We start from the raw sequence: 25,463 nt of genomic DNA, 5'->3' as shown, positions 1-25,463 counted from the left end.
AAAAGCAAGATGATTATGCTGAGCCTTTATAGGACACTAGCTGGGCCGCACTTGCAGTATTACCAACAGTTTTGGACTCCATCTCTCAGAATGGATGTGTTATCATTGGAGAACGGGTTAACATATGAGGAGCGTTTGGCAGCTTTGGGCTTGTACTGTTGAATTTAGAAGAATGCGTGGGGATCTGATTGAAACCCACTGAATGCTGAAAGGACTAGATAGGATGGATGTGGAGGGTATGTTTCCGATGGTGAACTAGAGAGCCTAAAAATTGAGGGGCAACCCTTCAGAACAGAGGTAAGGAAGCGTTTTTTTGCAAAGAGTAGTGAATCTGTGGTATGTTCTGCCACGGACTGCAGAGAAGGCCGTCCGTGCGTATATTTAAGGGCGAAGTTGTTCGTCTCTTGATCGGTCTGGGCATTAAACGATATGGCGAGAAGGCAGATGTATGGGGTTGAGTGAGATCCGGGAGCAACCATAACGGAATAGCGGAGTGGACTATTCCGTTATTGAATGGCCTGAATGATTGGCTGAGTGGCCTAATGATTCTCCTCTCTCTTATGGTCTAATGGTCAGAGGTTCAGGGGCTTAGAAATGCTGGATGTGGTGTAAAATTGGCTTCGCCATCTGCTTCGCGAGAGAAGCCAGCAAATGGTAAAAGATAGTTTAACTTTCTGACTGGCGAACAGTGGGTGGTGGGATGCCCCAGGAATCGGTGCTGGGTCTGTTGTTGCTTATCATCTATGTTAACGGTCTGGATGATATAATTGCTGCAATGTTTGGCTTCGGTTCAGCGACAGGTAATTTACATGTGAGATGGCCCGTTCGCATTAAATTGGTTTACTTTAATTCTAGTCAGATCGTTTCTTCTGAACATACCGCGCAGAAATTGATCACTCAGCCCAACTGTTTTCTATGTATCGAGGCTTTAAGCAAAATCAAAGTCTTTGCTTCTACATGACGTTTAAGAGATCAGCTCGAAGCACTCACAATCAACACAGTCACATAGAGAAAAGAACATGCATTCATCGGAAATGACAAGTTTCGAAACGGGACCCTTGTTGGCAAAACAGCTTTTCGCACGCTGGTTTTGAAATCGTAACCATTTGTTCGAGAACTGTTTTTAACCTGGACATAAATTGTGGAATATCTCACACGAGCAGACGATAAACTGCAGGATCACTTAACCCCACCACCGCCAGAGGCGGGTTACAATAGAAATGATGACTTCTTGATCACTGATCCAAAACACAGATTGGAAATAAAGTTTCGAAATAAATCTCGGAAGCTTAATTAGTCTCACCTCAGTCCACCATGAATGCTCTGTTTCCGTGTCGATATATTTTCAAGTCTTTTTCTGCGAACTTCATCCCAACCAGCGACAGATATATAGTAGCTGCGGGGGAGGGGCCGGTGTTGTTCTGCGAGACTCACAGCGCGATTTTCCGTGTGCAAGCTGCAGCCTGTCCACAGGGCGGATTCTCTGCTGAAACCGAACAAACCAGTTCGACGCTCTACTTCAGCTGTGCACAAAGGTGGCTTTAAGTGTTTAAGTATTTCTGTTACAGAAAAATAAAACGATAAACACCCATCGATACAGACAAGAAAGCTCCCCAGTGTCTGCAACCTGAATAACCACTTGTTACAATTGCAACCAGACAGATCAGTATTTAATTTTAACCCCACTCCTTTCATTTGTAGTTTTAATATCATTCTTGGCGATTTAATTAAATAAATTGCGTTGTGGCATTCTTCACTGTGACATTCCGAACAGACATTCCGCACATCCCTGTTATTCTGAGTAGTTAGTTTTTTATTTTGTTTGCGTTTTTGTGTGTTTCTGTGTGACTGACAGAAAGAGAGAAAAAATCTTAGAAGGGACCCTGCCCTGTCCCGGGGGACATTTTTAATATCATTATCCGTGCGCAAGGTTCATCTGCAATGACTCAGTCGAAACCGCCCGAGAGAATATGAATGACTGAAGGGAACGACGTCGTTTCCTGTAATACAGTTGGTCAATAATTAATTCGTTAACTTGAACGTGTCAGAGCTCCCTTCTGCCCTTGTATTTCCTCTAAATTCCGACAAGAAACCGAGCCCCGCTGTAAGCGCCCACTGATTTACAGAATCGGAGATAACTTTTACCTCTGATGTTGATACCGGACGGTGTTCAGTGCTGTCCCGGATGACAAATGTGCCGACCATTCACCGAGATTTCAGTTTGTGCTGCTGCTCCCGATGTTGTTGGGTTAGAGTGTCAGTCACTCATTACAGATAGACAGGCCCCGACGAGCTGGGGTTAATGATCTGGTCCCAAACCTTCTCACCAGCCTGGTACAGGCTCGTCAGCGGGAGGAGAGGGGGCTAGGAAAAATGTACCCACACAAACAGAATTACAGAGGCTGTGTGAACCTTCCCTCGCTGTCGCAAGTAGTTTCTGTCTGGACTTCCATGTACATCTCTCTTTTCCTCCTTATTCCCCCGACGCAACCAGCGGGGCGGAGCTTCTGTTTTATTCAGCCTGTCGTGAATTCAGCCGTGAATTTGATCCAGCCGGATTGAGGGACTGTCCAGCGCAGGGCAAATTTCAACTCAGGCACTCCACACCCGTCACAGCTATTTCGGGGTCAAATTATTTAATGCGTGACAGAGCGGGGAGAATGAATGAAGAATGAGTGGCGTTATCAGTCAGAGAAAATGTTGCGGTAGTGTTCCGTCAGGAAAAAAATAGTAAACGCGACTAGTGAGGCGTTCTGTATAGAAAAGAGAAATAAGAAATGTATGGCCCCGTTAATGGGACTACATTCAAGACAGCCCAACTGTCCTAGAGATTCAGTGGAACACATTTGTGATTTTAATTTTCCACATAATGACCAGGAATCCCGGATTGTAAATGGATTAGGTGGGATAGAGTTTGTCAAACGTTTCAGAAGCGTAGAACGTGGAAACATAGAAAACCTACAGCGCAATACAGGCTCTTCGGCCCGTAAAGCTGTGCTGAACATGTCCCGTCCTCAGACATTACTAGGCTTACCTAAAGCTCTCTATTTTTCTACCATTTCAACCATTTTCAACCATTTCAGCCCCGGGAAGTAGCCTCTGACAATCGACACGATCGACGCCTCACAACATCTTACACACCTCTATCAGGTCACCTCTCATCCTCCGTCGCTCAAAGGAGAAATGGCCGAGTTCACTCAACCTATTCTCATAAGCTATGCTCTCCAATCCAGGCAAAATCCTTGTAAATCTCCTCTGCACACATTCTATGGCTTCCACATCCTTCCTGTAGTGAGGCGACCAGAACTGAGCACAGTACTCCAAGTTTTCTTCATCGGTAAGCGGAAATCACCACGAGCGAGTGTGAAATACTGAATCTGTAATCAATCAATGGGGCAGGACAGGAGACAGAAATTTGTGTATGAGGACACTTGGCATCCACTGACCATGATGCCATAATGTCCACGTAAATATGCAGAAATTTCGGCCTGACCCGTGGGTTGGGATTCTAAATTGGAAAAAGCACATTTTTGATGGTGCCAGAATTGATCTGGTAAGTGTAGATTGAGACAGGCTGCTTTCTGTAAAACTGTACTTGGAAGATGTAAGGCCTTCCAAAACAAAATTTTTAGACTGCAAGCTTTCAAATGCCTGTCAGAATGAAAGGTAAGATTAGCAAGTGTAGGAGTCTTGAAATCCAAGAGATATTGAGGCGCTGATTAAAAGAAAAAAGGAGGTGCATAGCAGAGAATGGCAAGTAGGATCAGATGAGGCCCTTACGGAGTGTAACAAGTGCAAGAGAACGCTCAAGAAGGAAATCCGGGAGGCTAAAAGAGGCACTAAGTTCCTCTAATAGACAAGCTGAACGGAATTTTTGAGGATTCCACAAACATGATCCAAGCAAAAGAATTGCACTGAATAAAGTTGGACCTCTGGAAGACCAGAATGATAACCTGGTGAAGTCTGAGGTAGCAGTATTTCAGTAGAGTAAGGGAAATTACAGTGTTATAAGAGAGGAATTGGCCGATGTAAATTGGAAGGAGCTACTGGCAGGGATGTCAGCAGAGGAGCAATGGAGTGCGTTTATGGAAAAAAATTAGGAAGTTGCAGGACATGCTTACAGTATTCCAAAATGAAAAAATACGCAAAAGGCAAAATAGTGCAACCGTGGCTGATAGGGGAAGTCAAAGCTATTGTAAAAGCAAAAGAAAGGGCATACAACAAAGTTTAAAAAAAAGTGAGAAGGTAGAGGATTGGGAAGTTTTTAAAAAGCTACAGAGAGCAACTAAAAAATCATTAGGGAAAGAATGAAATAGGAAAGAAAGCTATCAAATAATATCAAAGACAGTAAAAGATAGTAAAAGTTCTTGATCAAGTATATTAAAAATAAAAGAGAAATAATAGTGCAGCTGGTGACACAGGAAAAGATAATCTTGCTTGACGGACCTGTTGGAATTCTTTGAGGAGATGACAAGTAGGATAGATAAAGGGGATGCTGTGGATATTGCATATTTGGACTTTCAGAAGGCCTTTAACAAGGTGCCGCACATGAGGCTGCTCAGCAAGATAAGAACCCATGGTAGTACAGAAAAGTTTCTAAGGTGCTTAGACCCTTGGCCGATTGGTAGGCGGCTGCGAGTGGGAATAAAAGTGTCTTTTTTATGGTCGGCTGCCAGGTACTAGTGGTGTTCCTCGGGGGTCGGTTTTGGGGCATTTCTTTTCCAGCTGCATATTAAAAATTTAGATGATAGAATAGATGGGTTTGTCACCGAGTTTGCAGATGATACAAGGATTGGTGGACAGGGAAATAGAGTTCAGGAAACAGGTAAGATGCAGAAGGACTTAGACAGGTTAGGAGAATGGGCAAGGAAGTGGCAAATGCTCGAAAATGAATGGATATGCACTTTGGTATTAGAAGGAAATGTGCGTACTATTTTTATAATAGGGAGAAAATCCAGGGATCTGAAATGCAGAGGGACTTGGGAATCCTTGTGCAGAACAATCAGAAGTTTAACTTGCAGGTTGGGTCGGTGGTCAAAAAGGCAAATGTCATGTTTGCATTCATTTCAAGAGGCCTAGAATACAAGTGCAAGGATGTGATGCTGAGGCTTAACAAAGCCCGGGTGAGGCATCTCCTTGAGTATTGTGAACAGTTTCGGTCCCTCAGCTTAGAAAGGATGTGCTGGTATTTGAGAGGTAAAAGAGGAGGTTCACAAGGACGATTACAGGAACGAAACGGTTATCACACGAGGAAGGTTTGATGACTCTGGGTCAGCACTCACTGGAATTCAGAAGGATGAGGGGGCGGGGAATCTCATTGAATGCCTTCGAATGACAGAGTAAATGTGGAAAGGACGTGGGAGAGTCTAGGACAAGAGGACACAGCCTCAGAATAGAGAGCCACGGGGATCGGTGTTCTGTCGATTGTTGTTTGTCATCTGTTTCAATGATTTGGAGGATAATCTGGTTTAATGATGAGCAGATTTGCAGATAGCACCAGGTTTGGGGCTGTAGTGGACAATGAGGACGGCATCATGGCTTGCAGAAAGATCTGCATCAGCTGTAAAGATGGGCTGAAAAATGGCCGATGGAATTTAATGCAGAAAAGAGCAAGGTTTTGCACTTCTCTCCGACCAACCACGGTCAAAAGGTGGTGAAGTCTAATTTGGAGAGTTATGTGCAGTTTTGGTAATCAAACAGCCGGAAAGGTGTTAACAAGGTTGGAGTATAGAAAAATATAAAAGGGTGGTGCAGGCTCTGCGGGAGCTCAGTTATAAAGAAAGATTGAACAGGGTAAGACTAGATTCTTCAGAAAGTGGAAGATTGAGAAGAGGTTTTATAAAGGTGTTCATAATTGCAAGGGGCATAGATGGGGTAAATGCACGCAGGCTTTTTCTACTTAGGTTGGGTAGGGCTACAATCGGTGTGAAATGTGAGAAATTTATGGGGAACGTGAGGGGAAACATAGAAACATAGACAACCTACATCACAAAACACGCCCTTCGGCCCACAATGCTGTGCCGAACATGTACTTACTTTAGAAATTACCTAGGGTTACCTCTAAGTAATTCGTCTTCACTCAGAGGTCCGTGACAGTATGGAATGAACCTGCAACACAAGTGGTGCGGGCGAGCTAGATCTCAACGTTCAGTCGAAGTTTGTATCGATACCTGGTTAGTAGGGATATGGAGGGTTATTATCCCGGTGTAGGTCAGTGGGGGGTCGGCAGATGAACTGGTTTCGGTATTGACTAGATGGGCTGAAGGGCCTGTTTCTGTGCTGTCGTTTTATATGACTCTATGTACCGGAACACGCAACTTCATCCTTTCTTCTGGAAACAAACCAAACCTCTTCACCCATGTACGATTCAGGGAAGTTTATGATTATTCATTTATTGACACCAGAATTAACTGATTATTGTATTTCCATCCGGGAAATTCTTGCTACAAGAAACACCTTCGCCCTCGGTGAACCAGCGGGTTGTTGATTCACACTGAGCCAGATAGATTTGAGTAATTTATCTTTATTAACAGACTCCCATTCTAAATGGCCAGAAATTGTGCCAATAGAGCTTGTTTGGAAATGGGCGCGACTGAGGGAGTGACGCACGAACTTGTGACGGGCGTCCTCACTGTCATTAGAATGGCTGTCGGGGAAACTGATAGTCTTCACCGCAGTTAACCCGGCTGTCATGGAGAGAGTGGCGTAGAAGTGGAAAATAATAACCAGCCAGGGAGTTGTGTGGGAGGAAAATTGGGTGCGGAAAAGAATGATTTCCAATTTTTAAATATTTAAGTGGATGCAGACCAAAGCCAGGCTATGGCCTACAGCAGAGAGAATGAGTGGAGAAGACAGAGACTGCGGTGAATGGAGAAAGCGGGGGAAGGAGAGATGAAGGGATGAGAGAGAAAGAGAGATTTGGAAAGGAAGAGAGTAAACAGAAAAACGGGTAGTGAGATTGGTGAGTGGAAGAGGGAGACGGTGGAGGGAAGGAGGAGATAAACGATGAGTGAGTGAGAGGGAAAGTGTTGAAGGGGATGAGGGTGAGTGAAAGTGGGAGAGGGTGGTTATAGGTGGAGGCAGAGAGGAAGAGAGATAGGATGAGAGAGAGAGTGAGGCAGATAGAGACGGTGGAAAGGAGAGAGGAAAGAGTGAGGGAGAGAGTCAGAAAGGAATGACAGAGAGACAGAAAGAAAGTCTGAGATACAGATGGAGAGTGAGAAACACCTAGATTAGGCACAGAAATAGGTGAGAGAAAGCAAGAGAGGGAGAAGATAAAATAGAAAGGGAGAGGGAGGGAGGGAGAGAACGCGGGAGAGGGAGAGAGCAAGAGATTGCGAAACAGTTAGCTTGAAGGAAAGGGTTCGCAGCGTGGGATACGGAGACCTGTACTGTGCGTAGGAAACCTCCGTTGTGGCGTAGGGAACAGTGCAGAGGTACATAAAATTCTGAGGGGTATAGACAGGGTTAATGCAAGCAAGTTTTTTCCGGTTAGGTTGGGTGTGACTGGACCTAGAGGTCATGTGACGTTAAAGGTGAAATATTTAAGGTGAACATCAGAGGAAACCTCTTGGCTCAGAGGACGGTGAGAGTGAGAACTAATGGAAATTGGATGTTGGTTTGATTTCCAATAACGAGACATAGAGACAGAGTCATCGAGACGTACAACACAGAAACAGTTCTTCGGCCCATCTATTCTGTGAATAAGGACTGCGTATTCGCATCGACCTGCCCCGGACCACACCCGTCCATGCCCCTGCCATCCATGTGTCTATCCATCCTTCTCTGAAACGTTGAAAACGAGCTCACAGGCACCAATGCGGGAGCAGCTCGTTCCACATTCTCACCATCCAGTGGGTGAAAACGTTTCCCCTCATTTTCCTCAGAATATAGATGAAGATTCTATCGCTCTTCCTTTCTGCTCGTCCCCAAGATCCCTGTGACCCTCCACGCTGCCAAAAGTGTTACTATTAATACTTTATTCTGCCATCATACGATTCTGCAACCACCTCACACTTATCTTCGTTGAACTCCATCTACCATTTCTCAGCCCAGTTTTGCATCCTATTGATGTCCTGCTGTAACCTCTGACAGCCCTCCACACTATCCACAACACCTCCAACCTTTGTGTCATCAGCAAACTTTCTAACCCATCCCTCCCCTTCCTCAGCCAGGTCTTTTATAAAAGTCATGAAGAGAAGGGATCCCAAAACAGATCCCTGAGGTACACTACTGGTCCCCAACCTCCATTCAGAATATGACCCATCTACAACCACACTTTGCTCTCTGTGGGCAAGCCAATTCTCGATCCACAAAGCAAGGTCCCCTTGGATCCCCTGCCTCCTTACTTTCTCAGTAATTCTTGCATGGGGTACCTTATCAAACGACTTTCTGAAATCCATATACACTACATCTACGGCTCTACCTTCATCAGTGTGTTTAGTCACATCCTCAAAACATTCAAACAGGCTCGTAACAGACTGCCTTTGACAAAGCCATTGTGACTATTCATTATCATATTATACCCCTCTAAACTTTCATAAATCCTGCTTCACAGGATCTTCTCCATCAACTTACCAACCACTGAAGTAAAATTTCCGTTCAAAGTTGTTACAAGTCAATTTACATATTTAGGTGTAACAATTACTAAAAACTTCAAGAATTTATTCGAAGAAAACTTAAAACCCTTATTGAATTATGTGAAAAAGACGCTTTCTAAATGGTCCCCTCTTTCTTTATCCCTAATTGACCTAATTAATTCTATTAACATGAAGATTCTTCCTAAATTTTTATATCTTTTTCAGGCCTTACCTATTTTTATTCCTAAGACGTACTTTGATTCTCTAGATTCAATTTTAACCTCTTATATTTGGAATAACAAACAAGCTCATTTAAGTAAAGTTTACTTACAAAGAAATAAAGAGATGGGTGGACTAGCCCTACCCAATTTTAGGTTTTACTACTGGGCTGCCAATATAAGGCCCCAGTGACTTAACTAACTTGATGCTTTCAAAAAGCTCCAGCACCTCCTCTTTCTTAACGTCTATGCTCAAGCTTTTCAGTCCGCTGTAAGTCATCCCTCCAGTCGCCAAGGTCCTTTTCCGTAGTGAGTACTGAAACAGGTTTGTGGTGTCTCAGTGTGTCAGGACCCTCCCAAGGGTGTATGTGGTCTCACAGTCTATCAGGATCCTTCAAGGGGTGTCTGAAGTCTCACAGTGCGTTAGACCTCTTCCAGGGATCTGTGTGGTCTCTAGGTGTGTCAGGACGCTACCAGGGGAATGTGGGTCTGTGTCTCAGGAACCTTCGTTGTGTGTAGGGTCTCACAGCTTATCAGGACACGGCGGAGTGTGGGATCTCCAAGTGTGGAACAGTGTCAAATATTACAAGTAGAAGGCAGAGATTGAAGCAGAGGGCAAAGAGGTTTAGGGGATCTGAGGAAGAGATTTTTCACTCAGAAGATAGTTGAAATCTGCAACACACTGCCTGAGGTGGTGGTGGAGGCAGGTCCCTTCACAACATTAACGAAGTGGATGAGCATTGCAACTGCCGAGATACAGTCGGCTCTGAACCAAGTGCTGTTAAATGGGACCAGTGTAGACAGTGAGTGGATAGTGAGAACAAGTCTGGCCGGCCAAAAGCCTGTTTCCGTGCTGTGTGACCCTCCACTCTGGACATGCTAAATTAACGATGGTGGCACCGCAAGGCATTGATTTCAAAACTCCACACCCCACCCCTAACCGGCAACCCTTTGCAAAGCAATTGGCAATTGATGAAGTTCCTGTATCTTCTTCCATTATTGGTGTTTCTTATAGCAAATTAACCTCACAGTGTGTCGGAATCAATGATTAACTCAGGTCCCAAACATTATGCTTTCATCCCTGCACATTGCAACTGGAGCCATCTCGCTGAGGGTGTAATGGACAGCCAACCTCTGCCCTCTGCACATCTGATCACATGTGACATTTCGAACACCCTCAGAATGGTTTTCTGATTCAGTCTGAAGGTACGTTCAGCCCGTCGTCAGACCTGACAAACCATGTCTTCCCACAGCTGGTCCTCCTGTTGGTGTGTCCTCTTTCCTCCACCTCCAGGGAAGCTGCATCTCCACACAAACCCTTCACTTGAGACGACTGTCTATACCTGTGACACAGGAAATCACATCTCTGTCACTCTCCTGATACTGTGCATGACCTGCTCACCTCTGGATATCCTCCCTCAACAAGCTTCTTCCTCAGTCACCATCTGTGAGATTATATATATATAAAACAATTAAAACCATCTATCAGGCAGCTCCTGTACCCCTCCACCCCAGACGATGGTTCGCTAGTTAAAACTCTCTATCCTCAGCCCCAGATATGCCAGCAGATCCGAATCCACTGTCGGGACATTTGCATCTTACAAGAGGCTGTACAAACACGTGTCTTTCTCTGATGCAAGTTCACTGCCACCCCTCCCCCATTCCCATTCCACACTCGCAGCCCATGACGGTGACAACTGTTCCCAGACACTGGGGCCTTGTAACAAACACAATGTTAACATCAAGATTAGACAATAATTAATTTGAAGAGAGTATTGTTTCTTCCTAAAAGGATACCCGAGCGTCCGATACAACGGAGCAGATCCTCCCCTGTTTACAACTTTATTTGACCCGGGTCACGGAACCGGAGTTCCCTACAGAGGTACCGGAGGCCAGAGCGACAACGGAGAGGTAAATCACAAACACGATAAAGTCTGCAGATGCTGGAAATCCAGAGCAACACAAACAAAATGCTGGCAGAACTCAGCAGGCCGGGCAGCATTTATCGAAAAGGGTCAACAGTCGACGTTTCCCGTTGAGACCCTTCTTCAGGACTGAGAAGGACGGGGAAACGTATCGGAATAAAAACGGGGCGGGTGAGGAATGGGTAACTGTGGTTCACATTGTCAAGGTGTTAAGTTTACCAGGAGACAGACACAAATCGAGACAAACACCACGCTGCCCACTCCACCAACAACACGGCACAGCCGGACACATAACAGGGGACTTTACATCACACAACACTGGATTCAGTGATGAAACCCGTGATTAATGTTGTTGGCCCACTGAAATCATCAGAAAAGTCAATTAAAGTGTTTTTATATGTGAGTGCTCTCCCACAGGTGACGTCAGACACACACGCCACACGCCTGACGTCACAGATGGGCTCCCCACAACTGGACCTGCCCTTGCGTGCGCGGTGTCTTACGTCACCCACGCGCTGGAGAGCTCGAGCTTTATCGGTTTAACGGCGTGGCTACTAACCACGTGACCATACACTCCACCACCGCTGTCAACGGAGGAGTCAGGAGCTGCGCTATTCCTATTGGTGCGAAGCGATGTCAATCACTGGTTAACCTCAATCTCGGAGGCGGACAAGCGGAGTGGGCGTTACCACCGCTTCGTTCATCTCCCGTTCAAGCCCCGACCGCCTCATCAGAGCGGAAAAACCTCAAAGTAAATGTCCGCTTTCTGATTTATTTCCATTCCCCTCCGAGGAAAGTTGGGGGCGTTTGTGAAGCGTATCGCTGAGAGGTAGAAGAAGACCGCTCGGCCCGTCGTTTTGATGTCGTTCCCCGGGCTGGGAAGGGTGAGGTGGGGCATTTTATTGAAAGGATGAATATGGTGTGAGACGGGGCGGACAGGATGTTTGTCCCGGTGGGGACAGGAGGGGCTCATCTGTGGAAATATCTGAGCCCACGGTGGTGGCGAGCAGAGGGATTCACCACATGAAGGTCAAATACCGGCAGACTTTTGCCCTGCAAGCGGGGCCAATGGTCCGGGCAATGTGACGATTATTTGGGTTTTGTTGAGATTGTACCTGGAATATGGTGTAAAATCCCGCTCCCCAGACTAACACGGGTTATACAGACCAAAGAACAAACTGCCGGAGGAACTTAGTGGGTCGGGCAGCATCTGTGGAGGGAAATGGACCGTCAACATTTCGGGCCGAGACCCTCCCTCTGGACTGAGAGTGAACTGAAAATAGTCAGAGAAAAGAGGTGAGGGGTGGGGATGGGGCAAAAGCTGGAGAGTGAGAGGTAGATCGAGGTGAGGGTGAGGTGGGAAGGTGGAAATAGCGACAGGGGTGGGAGGTGAGTGGTTGGGGCAACACAGGGCTGAAGATGGAAATTGATTCCATAGAAGATTAACAAAGAGGTTAGAGAGTTTTTGTTATAGGGAGTGCAATGAAGATTCACCAGACTGATCCCTGGAGTGGTGGGTCATCATATGAAGAAAGATCAAATGCAATAACTCTTTCATTTAGAGAATCGAAGACTGAGAGGTGAACGCATTGAAATGCGCAACATCATTACCGGTTGAACCAGGGATCCCAGTCTCTGAAAAAGGAGTGGACTGTCCGGGACTGAGCTGAGGGGAAATGTGCCCACTCCGAGGGTGGTGAATGTCTGTAAATCCCCACCACTGAGGGCGGTGAAGACTCAAAGAACGTCCTCACACAAAATAGAGGCCGGCAGATGTGTGGAGACCGAAGAGATCGAGGAAATGAGGATCAGGCAGAAACACGCTGAGGTGGAAGAGCAGCCACCATCTTGTTGATCGTTAGAGGGACTGAGTGGCCACAGATAGAAAAGAGCAGACAAATCGAATAGACCTGCGAGGTAATCTCAATACACAGAGACAGTGAGTACCTGGAATCAGCTGTTCAGTGTTTGCATCGTCGGTTATCTACCTCGAGTTCAGTATCCTCACCGTGTTTGGGAATTCCCACTCACTGTCGTCTGTCTGCGAGCAGCTGGAAATTAAAGAAACACTCAAGATGCTGGAGACCTGAAGTCACATCAGAAATTGTTTGAAGCCATTTCGACACAGGTTGAAAGATTAACTTTGTTCCTCTCCACAGATACTCTTTGTCTGTTAAGTGTTTCTTTGATTTGCTGTTTTTTTTTAGAATATTTCGTCGGAATGATTTAAGTCTCCTGGGAAATGGACTTGTGTCGAACGGACAGTGTAATTCATTCTCTTACAGTACAGAAACTGGGCTTTTGGCCCATGTAGCCTGTGCTATTTTCTGCCTGGGCCTATCCACGTGCACCTAGACTCTCGATGTCAATACTTCCATCATCCATGTACCCACACAAACTTATCTTCAGTGCTGCAATTGAACCTGCAGCTTTGCAGTAAAAATCACAACGAACAGTGTTGTCGGAACAGATTGCTTCCAAACACTCCTGGGTAACGACGTCCAGAGAGAATACGCTTCTCACTCGACCACCACCCTCTGCCTCCTGTGGTCAAGTCATTTCGGTTTCCGCAAAGCCAAGTTTCCCTGGATCTATGCTTCCTGCCACCCTGATCCGGCCTAATTTGGGGAATATTATCAAAATTCTCACTAAAATCCATTTGGCACTTCTTCATGAATTTCAATAAATACTCCCGAATACCATAGGTGCAGTGAACGGTGAAAAGATAAGCGCAGAATATGTGAAAAAGTGAAAAAGACCGAAGAAAAAACGAATTTCCATTGTGTGTGTGTGTGTGTGTGAGTGTGTGTGTGCGTGTGTGTGTGTGTGTGTGTGTGTGTGTGTGTGCGTGTGTGCGTGTGTGTGTGTGTGTGTGTGTGTGACAGGGAGGAATGAACAGAAAAATAGATGGAAGACAGTAAAATAGATCGATGGACAGAAGCGCGGATAGGTCCTCATCGCAGGTAAATTTTTTGCTGGAACTGAAACTTAAAGAGATCGGCGTCGACATCGTCGACCTCATTACACACATCAATGCTGTGAAACTCCATGGACAAAGTGGAGCGAACTGCCCGCTTGCATGAGCAGAATTCGTTGATTGCAGAGGGTCAATGTGTGGTAGGGCAGGACAAGAGGAACTATGTTGCTATTGCTCCATTGTGGAATCATCTTCATAAATGCCTCACGATCTGCTGAGTTCCTTCAGTACTTTGTGTGTGTTGCTTTGGGATTACAGCATCTGCTGAAATCCACGTGTTTAACATATTGAAACGAACATTTTTTCGGGTATGTCGCATCCGGAATCCAGCATCAGGCTGGATTCGAACTCAGAACCTCTCGTCTCGAAATCCAGCGCTGATGCCAGTGTGCCAGCGGCCGTAGTGGCAGCAGAAATGTACATATTTTTTGAAAATTTCAGACGGATGTAGACGCACGAAGAAGTGAATCCATAAGACCACCAGATATAGGAGCAGATGTAGGCCATTCGTCCCAACGGGTCTGCTCCGCCAATGAATCATGGGCTGATCTAATTATCTCAGACATCTGCACTCTCCTGCTTTCACCCCATGCCCTTTGATGCCCTGCCTAATCAAGAACCTATCTATCTCGGTCTTAAATACGCCCAATGACTTAGCCTCCATGGATGCTCGGAGCAACAAATTACACAGATTTACCACCCTCTGACTACAGTGATTTCCCCGCACCTGAGTTCTAAATGGACGTTCTTCAAGTCCGAAGTCGTGCCATCTTGTTCTAGAATTGCCTACCATGGGAAGTTAACTTTGCCATATCTAATCTGTTCTGGCTTTTCAACATTCAAGATGCGATCTCCCTTATTCTCCTGAACTCCATGGAATACAGCTCAAGAGATGTTAGACGATCCTCATACGGTAAACCTTTCACTCCTGGAATCATTCGCTGAATCTTCTCTAAACCCTCTCCAATATCAGTATATCATTTCTAAAATAAGGATCCCAAAACTACACACAATACTCTGTCAATTTCCCTCTAATCTTTCCTCTATTATTTCCGTCGATCTTTCAATTGCCCTCTATTTTCCTAAGCTCCATTTACCTATCTAAAAGTCTCTTAAAAAAACCCTATTGTATCCGCCTCTACCACCATCGCTGGAAGTGCATTCCACACACATTGTTCAATAAACGTAGCTCTGATATCTCCTCTGTACCTATTTACAAGCAGATTAAACTTTTGCCGCTTCGTGTTATCCGTTTCAGTCTTTGGGAAAAGCCTCTGCATATCCACAGAACCATTGCTTCTCCTCATCTTATACACCTGCATGAATTTCCCGCATGATTTTCTTCAGTATGAATAAGACAATAAACACACTATGGTTTCGAAATTCTCCAGGGCTCCGAACTGAAGTGGTTAAACTCCTTCTTCCCTGCTCTTTTCAACTTTTTGGGTCATTTTCACTCATTTCAAAGGACTGTGCCACAGACAGCTGGGTTGCTGCAATGCACCTCTATAGTCTGACAGCAGACTAGCGAGTGAATCTTCGATGGAGCAGACTCAGAAACCAAAGAATTGCCAGCCTGAGTCAGGGCATTGGGGCTCCGGAAAGGGATTGGGTCTAGAGTTTACGAGGAGGAGGAAGAGGAATCAGACCAGTAGAATGTGGCTACAAATGAAAGATCAGCAACATTTGGAAACTATTTGATCGAAACAAAAAGTGGTTTATTTCTGCAAGACACTGTTAGAAATCAACAGATCAGGCAGCAAATGAGGAGAGGAACAAATAGGCAACATTTAGTCCGAGCCCGTTCAGCATGCCTAGACTGTGCACTCCTCTGCTTAGTTGCCACCTGATCTGCAGTTTTGTGTGTACGTGTCTACATTTCCAGCAACAGCATAATCTCTTGTGTTTTATATCTGCATTTGTAAGAAGGTTCTACTTCGGCATTAGAAATGCGGAACGTTTGCTGGTATTAAGTGCAATGTTTTATAAAAGCTGCTTTCTGCGTTAAAAGAGCTGCTGAGTTTTCCACACAAGAACAAAACTGAGGTCTGGAATGGAACCGGTGCTTGCAGAAACCTTTAATGGCACCGTGATTACGCTGAAAGCTCTGCGGAACAATTTTCACTGTTGCTGATGCACCGATCGAATGCGCAGGCGTCAGGGTTCAAGATGTTCCCGAATATCGCGCATGCGCGAAGTACACAAAAGGCCTCGGTAAATGGTAAGTGTTTCGCCGGGTTAGCCTTTTCACTAACAACTGAGGGGCTATTGCTGTGAACTCAGCACATCCTGACTCGCAATCACGGGACAGTCCCGCTCTCTTCCTTCTCTCACAGCCCCGCGTTCCGTACACGAGCCCCGGGAGGCTTCTGGCTGATGAGGGAATGGATCTCTCAGATAGAGCTGAGCTCCAGCTATCTAAATGCGAGGACTGGGAACTCAGAGAAAGGGAACAAAATCGTTTCCATCAGCTGTTGAGAAAATCACCTTTGTTCTACCTCCAATCACAAACAAGAGAATATCTGCAGATGCTGGAAATCCAAGCAACACACACAAAATGCTGGAGGAACTCAGCACTGGTACTCTTCCATAGATGCTGTCTGGCCTGTTGAGTTCCTCCAGGATTTTGTGTGTGTTGCTTGTTCTACCTCCTCTTGGTCTGGAATTTTCTACCAGTGAGGACATGTTTTGATCCATTCTCTCTGGGTACATAATGATATCAAACACCTTGGTCCTGGGCAACGTAGCTTTCACATCACAAATGTGCCAGACTCTAGTGAGACAGCCCTTCTCTTCATATTCACTGGCATTGCCATCACTGAGTTAACCACCATCAGTCATTTGGGGGAGAGTTCAGGGGAAATATTTATGTACTGCAACTCCCTGGGTCGCCTCAGGCTCGCTCAGCTCGTTCTTGTCTAGGGGGAGCAGCCTTCGGCCCCGCCAAACTGGGTAATCAGCTGGTGTGGATGCTGTGTGATGTCCCCGCCTCGCCCAAAACCAGACAGTACACCATATGCGATTAAATGAGTACAATTTATAAAGGTTACTATAACTAAGTGATTAATAACGATACAGTATATATGAAGAGAAAATTAAAGAAAAGGCGCCAAACTTATCAAAGTCCAAACCACTTCGTGCACAGCCGTTGGAGCTCAATTACTGAAGTCTTCTGGCCACCATTCGATCCCCTCCGAACTCCTCGACTCGCAGCTCAGGACCCTCCGAACTCCTCGTCTCGCAGCTCAGGACCCTCCGAGTGGTCAAACAAGCACATCTAGCTTCATCCCCCCCCCCTCCTCGGAGAATCTCCCGGCCTCGGACCCCCCTTTGGGGTCCGATCCTCGCCCAGCTTAGAGCATTGCGTCCTCTCTCTCGACCCCCTCGCGCCGATCTGCCCAAAAGCCCGTCAACAAAAGCTTACAGACTCAGAAGAATGAACATTAATCCCCATTTGGTTTACAAAGGAATACCATTCTCGTTATCAGTAAATTAGCATTCCTGCTAGTTAACAAAAGGAAACCCTTTCCCAACAGTAACAAAGAAAAAAAAGAAACCCCCTTTACAGTACCATATTGAAAGTGGTGTTACCTGTGTGTATAAAATTTGCTGGCGAATTTGCAGGTAGGAATAAGTGGAGTGATATTTGGAAATCTGACTTTTTTAAGTGTAATTTAGCAAGCAAATCACATATGGACAATGTGCAAAAGCTCTGGTGAGAAAATCCTTCATTACCCGTTATAAGCCTGTTACACAGGTTGTGTGAGAGTGCAGATGAACTGGACTGAACCAAAAGGAAATCAAAGATCCTATAAACAGTGATTTGCTAGCTGTTAAAATGAATTCCTCTCTATATAAAATTCACTGTGCACATGTTGTCACTGGGTAAAAAATGGACAGTACATGGTCATTACAACTTAGAGAGGACATTGGTGGGAAGGTGGGGAGACCTCCTGTGTCCCTGACACCCTCACCTACAAGATGTGCATCCAACTGCAGCTTGTAACCCTGCACTTCAAGGAGTTGGAACTTAAAATGGATGAATTCTGGATCATCCAGGAGTTGGAGGGGGTGATAGATATGACATGAAGAGAGGTGATTTATACCCAAGGTGCAGGACACAGGAAACTAGGTGAGAGTCAGGAAGGGGATAGGGGTGAATTAGCCATTGCAGGGTACTCTTGTGGCCATCAAACACAACAGCAGGTGGACCACTTTAGAAACGGTTGCGGGGGGCTCTACCTGGCAGAAGAAAGTCAAAGGGCTGATAGGGGATTTGTTAGTTACGGGAACAGTGCAAGCGGGGACTAATATCCTAGTGGTAAGGCTTACTAGAGCTAGTGTTGGGGGGGGGGGTGATGTGGTTAAAATAAGTTGTAGGGGGAATGGGAGCCAGAATGACAGAACAGATAGTGGAGAGGGTGATTTGAATTGAATTTGCTTTATTACATATATCCTTCATTCAGATGAGGAGTAGCAATCTTCACGTTACGTCTCTCTCAATGCGCAATGTGTAATTTATAGTAATTTATAATAAATAGCTTGTACTTAGGACTGTCGATATAACATAGAAATCAATTAATCAGTCGGATGGCCTGGTAGAAGATGAAGCCTGTGGGTCCTTTTGCTGTGGTACCGTTTCCTGGATGGTAGCAGCAGGAACACTTTGAGGTTGTGGTTAGTTGGCTCCCCAATATCCTTTGGGCCCCTTTTACACACCGGTTTCTGTAAATATCCTGAATCACATCTACAGATGCGCTGGGCTATCCGCACCACTCTCTGCAGGTTCCTGTGATTAAGGGAAGTACAGTTCCCATACCAGGCAGTGATGCAGCCAGTCAGGAAGCTCTCAATTGTTTCCCTGTAGAAAGTTCTGAGGATTTGGGGCTGCATCCGAAAATTCTTCAACCGTCTCAGGTGAAAGTCTTGCTGGTGTGCTTTTTTTTCACAACACAGCAGTATGTACAGACCATGTGACATCCTTGGTGATGTTTCTGCCAAGGAACTGAAAGCTGTTCACCCTCTCAACCATAGATCCATTGATATCTTGATGTCAATGTGGGTTAGCCTGTCTCCAATCCTCCTGTCGTCCACAATCAGCTCCTTTGTTTTTGTGACAATGAGGGAGAGGTTGTTTTCTTGATACCAATCAGATGTTTTTCAGACCGCAGACAGAGTCAGCAATCAAGTGGCTGAGCATGGTTCGATGAATGTGCTGAGCTGTACTCAGGACAGGGAATTATGATATTGTAGCCATCACTGGGACTTGCTTACACCCAACAGTCTGAGGGATTTAGAGGAACAAATTTGTAGAGAGATTGCAGACCATGCCAAGAAACAAAGGTTGATTCAGTAAATGATTTTAACTTTCCATATATTGACTGGGACTCCCATACTGTAAAAGGACTAGATGCGGCAGATGTGCCCTTAATCAGTACGTAGAATTCCTGATGTAGAAGTGTGCAATAAGCCATTAGGAAGTGATCCAGGGCTGGTGACAGAAATTAGTGATCATAATCCATGAAATTCATAGTAAAGGTGGAAAAAGAGAGATCTTGACCACGGGTTGAGATTCTAAATTGGAGAAGGGTCGATTTTGATGGTATCAGAAGGGATCTGACAAGTGTGGTATGGGACAGGCTGTTTTCTGGCAAAGGAGTACTTGGTAAGTGGGAGGCCTTCAGAAGTGAAATTTTGAGGGTGTAATGTTTGTATGTGCCTACCAAAATAAATGTTGAAAGGTAACTGGTGCAGGGAACCTTCGTCTTCAAGAGATATTGAGGCCCGGGATATTTTGGTTCCGTAAATGCCACAGACTTCTGGGTGCTACCAAGACTCATTAATGACTACCATATCATAATCCCATGCCCTGAGCTCATCTGGCTTTTTTTTAGTCATCTTCTGTTGGTTTCTAAAACCTTCCATATAGTTTTTGCTCTATATTTTGCCCTCTCTTTGGCTTTTATGTTGGCTTTGGCTTCTCAGTTTAGCTACAGTTTTGTCCTCCTGCCTGTCCAATGCTTCCACTTCGAGGAATCCATGCAGCTCAGTGGGAACAGGGAATGCAGACAGTCAAATTGAGCCAGGTGACAGATTGTACATGGCAGAAATGCCCCATTCTTATACAGATAGGAACAGCATCAGAGAATTTGAGGGTCATTCCACTGTGCCCAGTTGGAAGATGATTTCTCTCTCCAGCTTGGGTTGAACTTCATTGGAACAGTGTAATGCCAGATGACACCTTGATAACCCAAGAGTACTCATCTGAAATGATGCCCTACACCCATTGATGGATTTTGTAATTTTTTTCACAGGTTAAAAATGACAAGGAACTTGTCTATGTGAATCTCAAACACAACACACCAGTTTTGTTGTCTCTGTCCAGATATTTAAGAAGTGGAGAAAGGGATTCACTCAATCATCCTTCCTGCTCAGACTGTGGGGTGGGATTTGCTCAATCATCTGACCGACTGGCATGCCCATCATCTTACACGGGGGGAACTCATTCATCAGCTCAGACAGTGGGAATGGATTCACTTGGTCATCACAACTGAAGGTGCATCAGCACGTTCACACCGGGACAATTCCATTCACCTGTTCTGTGTGTGAGAAATGATTCAGATGGTCTTCCCACCTGTGGACACACCAGTCAGTTCACATTAGGAAGAGGCTGGTCGCCTGCTGAATTTGTGGGGAAGGATTCACTCAGTCGTCCACCCTAATTGCTCACCAGCGAGTTCACAATAGGGAGAGGCTGTTCACCTGCACATACTGTGGGAAGGGATTCACTTCGTCATCTCAACTGAAGGTACATCAGCGAGTTCTCTCTGGGGTGAGGCCATTCACCTGCTCAGACTGTGGGAAGGAATTCAGTCAGTAATCCAACCTACAAGCACACCAGTCAGTTCACACAGGGGAGAGGCCATTCATCTGCTCCGTGTATGTGGAGAGGGATTCACTCAGTCATCTAACCTTATGTAACTCTCACTTCGCCTAGTGGCTTAACATAAGAAATCTTATTTCGGTGGATGCTGCACAATGTGTCCCCTGATTCGTACCCCGAAATAACAAACAGTACACAATATGTCATTAAAGGACTGATCTCTATAAATCTTACTTTGACTATAGGGTTAGTAAAGAAAAACTAAGGGTCCATTTTCTCCATTTGTGTTTTCTCATCTGTCCCGGCAAGTGACCATGAAAATTATTCTTCCAGACTCAAAGAAAGAAAGAACATTTCTCCCATTGGATAGCACCGCACTCCAAAACCCTGTTATCTCTGCTACAGAGAAACCATTACCTCAGCAGTGAAACATTACAGAGAGGCCATTACATTAGCAGTGAAACCTTACAGTGTGTTACATTGCAGCATGTTACACTTGTGAGACACTGGCGGTTTCACACTGGGGAGAAAGTTTCAATAAGGTGCATGCTTGATATTTGTCCATCGCCGTTGCTGAATGCAATTTCGACAGTGACTGTCGGTGCAGAACTCTACAATTATTGCTGCTATTCACCACACCCAGTTCTGCACCCTGGTCACTGACGTGGGAGGAGTTCCTTGTGCTGCATATTCACCTTTAATGGGACTGGATCTGTGACAAATAAATTTTAAACTGTCTCTGGTAGTTAGTGAATTTATAACACACCTAGTGTACAGTAGAGAGTTAACTCATGCCGGTTGGACCCTGACATTGATACTGTTTGCCACAGTCCTTTTAAATCCTCCCCTGTTGTTCATCTGTCACTCTCCCTGTGGGAGGGGTTCCTGTCACCACTCTGTGGGTGAAGAGGTTTCCCTTGAATTTTCTGCAGAATGAAGAAGTCGAGCTGACTGCAGTTCTGTCTGAGATGTTCTTCGCGCCTCAAATCTCTGGGCTGAGGAAGAATGACATTGGTTGTTAACCTCCCTATTCAGGGCTCATTTCCACATTATGAGTCATTTTTCCTGCTTCTAAAGGGTTGTTAGAAAAAAGCACAGTCCTCCAAACCCTGAAAGCAGAATGGGAAACCATTAGTTGGATGTTCAACAGAGCAGGGTCAGAAACCAGAGGCAGGTCCACACAGGGTAGTGTTTGAGGCTCTGGATGATGGTCGGGTTAAGAACGTATGATGAGGAGAAGGGAATCAGCAACAGGATGTGGCAACAAATGACAGAGTAGCAACATTTGGAAGCTGATTGGCAGAGAAAATAATTCAGTTATCTGACTGATGACACAAACAATATCTGTTGTGAGGTGCGGCACTGTCCAAGGAACGTGAGTGTGTTGAGAATGGTTTTGTCTATTGAGGGAGTTGTTCCTGCTTGTTTAACCTGTAATATTATATCCAGATGGTTATTATAGATATCCTGTCTGATATAATGTGTTGATTATCATATAATTTGTAAGATTTTCACTCAAAAAGTGGATCAGGCTTGAACTTACAGTTCCTCGATGAAGTGATAGTGGGCATTCATGCATTTGTATTTTAAAGCAAGATTTTGGTGAATCATATTTGCCAATGATTGTACCTTTGTAAATAATCAGATTGAGTTAAACTGCTGTAGGGTCCTGAAATGTGTTGGATTGTGTCTGATTTCACTTGGCATTTTCTGCACAGACAGACATAATTTATTGATCCTGAGGGAAATTGGGTTTCATTACAGACACACCAACCAAGAATAGTGCAGAAATAACTGCCTTATTATTTGTATTTCATGTACTTTCGATTTTTCTTTCATTTTGTTAACCACATTGTTGTGAATTTCTGCAAGGAACCCCTTGTCAAGTGATTTTTGACAGGTCATGACCATTGCATCTGTTATCTGTGCAGCAACCTCTCTCAGGTGTTACGAATCCCTAGGTTTCGATTGCTGTGGACTGTCACTTTAAGAAAGTTCCTGACCGAGGCAGGACAAACAGTGACGTCAGCCGGCAGCTTTCTCAGCTCAGAGAAAGAGAGAGCGATATATATATAGATAGACAGATATGAGACACACACACTCACACACTCACTCACTCACTCACTCTGAACGAGGGAGACAGAAGAGCTACTCTCGTAGTCTGAGTAAGACTTTTATTTAAGAATTAGACAATAGACAATAGACAATAGGTGCAGAAGTAGACCATTCGGCCCCTCGAGTCTGCACCGCCATTCTGAGATCATGGCTGATCATTCACTATCAATATCCAGTCCCTGCCTTGTCCCCATATCCCTTGATTCCCCTATCCATCAGATATCTATCCAGCTCCTTCTTGAAAGCATCCAGAGAATTGGCCTCCACCGTCTTCCGAGGCAGTGCATTCCACACCTCCACAACTCTCTGGGAGAAGAAGCTCTTCCTCAACTCTGTTTTAAATAACTGACCTCTTATTCTCAATCCATGCCCTTTGGTACTGGACTCTCCCAACATCTGGAACATATTTCCTGCCTCAATCCTATCAAATCCTTTAATTATCTTAAACGTTTCAATCAGATCCCCTCTCAATCTCCTCAATTCCAGCGTGTACAAGCCCAATCTCTCCAATCTCTCTGCGTAAGACAGCCCTGCCATCCCAGGAATCAACCTAGTGAATCTACGCTGCACTCAATTGCCAGAATGTCCTTCCTTAAACCTGGAGACCAAAACTGTACACAATATTCCAGGTGTGGTCTCACCAGGGCCCTGTACAAATGCAAAAGAACATCCTTGCTCTTGTATTCAATTGCCCTTGTAACAAAGGCCAACATTCCATTTGCCCTCTTCACTGCCTGTTGCACTTGCTCATTCACCTTCATTGACTGGTGAACTAGGACTCCTAGGTCTCTTTGCATTTCTCCCTTACCTAACTCGACACCGTTCAGACAATACTCTGCCCTCTTGTTCCTGCTTCCAAAGTGGATAACTTCACATTTATTCACATTGAATGACATTTGCCAAGTATCTGCCCACTCACTCAGCCTATCCAAGTCTCCCTGTATTCTCCTAACGTCCTCTTCGCATGTCACACTGCCACCCAGTTTAGTATCGTCAGCAAACTTGCTGATATAGTTTTCAATGCCCTCATCTAAATCATTGACATAAATCGTAAAGAGCTGTGGTCCCAATTCAGAGCCCTGTGGTACCCCACTAGTCACCTCCAGCCAGTCTGAGAAACACCCATTCACTGCTACCCTTTGCTTTCTATCTGCCAACCAGTTTTCTATCCATGTTGAAACCCTGCCCCCAATGCCATGAGCTCTGATTTTACTCACCAATCTCCTATGTGGCACCTTATCGAATGCCTTCTGAAAATCTAGGTACACAACATCTACTGGCTTACCCTCATCTAACATCCTTGTTACACCCTCAAAAAACTCCAACAGATTAGTCAAGCATGATTTGCCCTTGGTAAATCCATGCTGGCTCGGCCTAATCCTATTTCTGCCATCTAGATGTGCCACTATTTCGTCCTTAATAATGGACTCAAGCATCTTCCCCACGACTGACGTTAGGCTAACAGGGCGATAGTTCTCCATTTTCTCCTTCCCTCCCTTCTTGAAAAGTGGGACAACATTAGCCACTCTCCAATCTTCAGGAACTGATCCTGAATCTAAGGAACATTGGAAAATGATTACCAATGCATCCGCAATTTCCTGAGCCACCTCCTTTAGAACCCTCGGATGCAGACCATCTGGACCCAGGGATTTATTAGCCTTCAGTCCTACCAGTCTACTCATCACAGTTTCTTTCCTAATGTCAATCTGTCTCAATTCCTCTGATATCTTATGACCCTGGCCCATCCATACATCTGGGAGATTGCTTGTGTCCTCCCTGGTGAAGACAGATCTAAAGTATGCATTAAATTCTGTTGCCATTTCCCTGTTTCCCATAACAATTTCTCCCAATTCATTCTTCAAGGGGCCAACATTGTTCTTAACTATCTTCTTTCTCTTCACATAGCTAAAAAAGCTTTTGCTATCCCCTTTTATATTCCTGGCTAGACTGAGCTCATACCTGATTTTTTCTCTCCGTATTGCTTTTTTAGTTAAGATCTGCTGTTCCTTAAAACTTTCCCAATCATCTGTATTCCCACTCATCTTAGCCCTGTCATACTTCTTTTTCTTTAATGCTATACAATCTCTGACTTCCTTTGTCAACCACTGTGGCCCCTTCCCCCTCTTTGAATCCTTCCTTCTCATTGGAATGAACTGCATTTGCATCTTTTGTATTATGCCCAAGAATATCTGCCACTGCTGATCCACTGTCTTTCCTGCCAGGGCATCCGCCCATTTAACTTTGGCCAGCTCATCCCTCATGGCTCCGTAGTCTCCTTTATTTAATTGCAACACTGACACCTCTGATCTGCCCCTATCCCTCTCAAATTGTAGATAAAAACTTATCATGTTCTGATCACTACTTCCTAATGGCTCCTTTACTTCAAGATCACTTATCAATTCCTGTTCATTACACATCACCAGGTCCAAAATAGCCTCGTTCCTGGTTGGCTCAAGCACAAGCTGTTCCAAAAATACATCCCTTAGACACTCCACAAACTCCCTATCCTGGGGTCCAGCACCTACCTGATTCTCCGTCCACCTGCATGTTGAAATCTCCCATAACGACTACATTACCTTTAGCACATGCCAATGTTAACTCCCTAATCAACTTGTACCCAATATCCACGCTACTGTTTGGGGGCCTGTACACAACACCCATTAGGGTCTTTTTACCCTTACTGTTCCTCAGCTCAATCCACACAGACTCTACTTCCCCTGTTCCCAAGTCACCTCTTGCTAAGGACTGAATCTCATTCCTCACCAA

General features: G+C 45.1%; 1 protein-coding gene across 1 annotated transcript in view; it reads right to left on the bottom strand.

The window, feature by feature from the left end:
- LOC132384419 (NACHT, LRR and PYD domains-containing protein 3-like) overlaps positions 1–2,461 on the bottom strand; it is a 29,280-nt gene extending 26,819 nt beyond the window's left edge. The window contains exons 1-2 of the mRNA XM_059955557.1: positions 2,146–2,461; positions 1,304–1,559 (exon numbers count right to left, since the gene is read on the bottom strand). The gene's annotated coding sequence lies outside the window, so the exon portion shown is untranslated. The remainder of the gene's footprint in view (positions 1–1,303; positions 1,560–2,145) is intronic.
- Positions 2,462–25,463: the final 23,002 nt, after the last annotated feature.

This window comes from Hypanus sabinus, chromosome 32 (genome assembly GCF_030144855.1).
Source record: "Hypanus sabinus isolate sHypSab1 chromosome 32, sHypSab1.hap1, whole genome shotgun sequence".
Lineage (NCBI taxonomy): Eukaryota > Metazoa > Chordata > Chondrichthyes > Myliobatiformes > Dasyatidae > Hypanus > Hypanus sabinus.
Note: the sequence above shows the minus strand (reverse complement) of the source record. Positions and strands in the feature narration are given on the sequence as shown.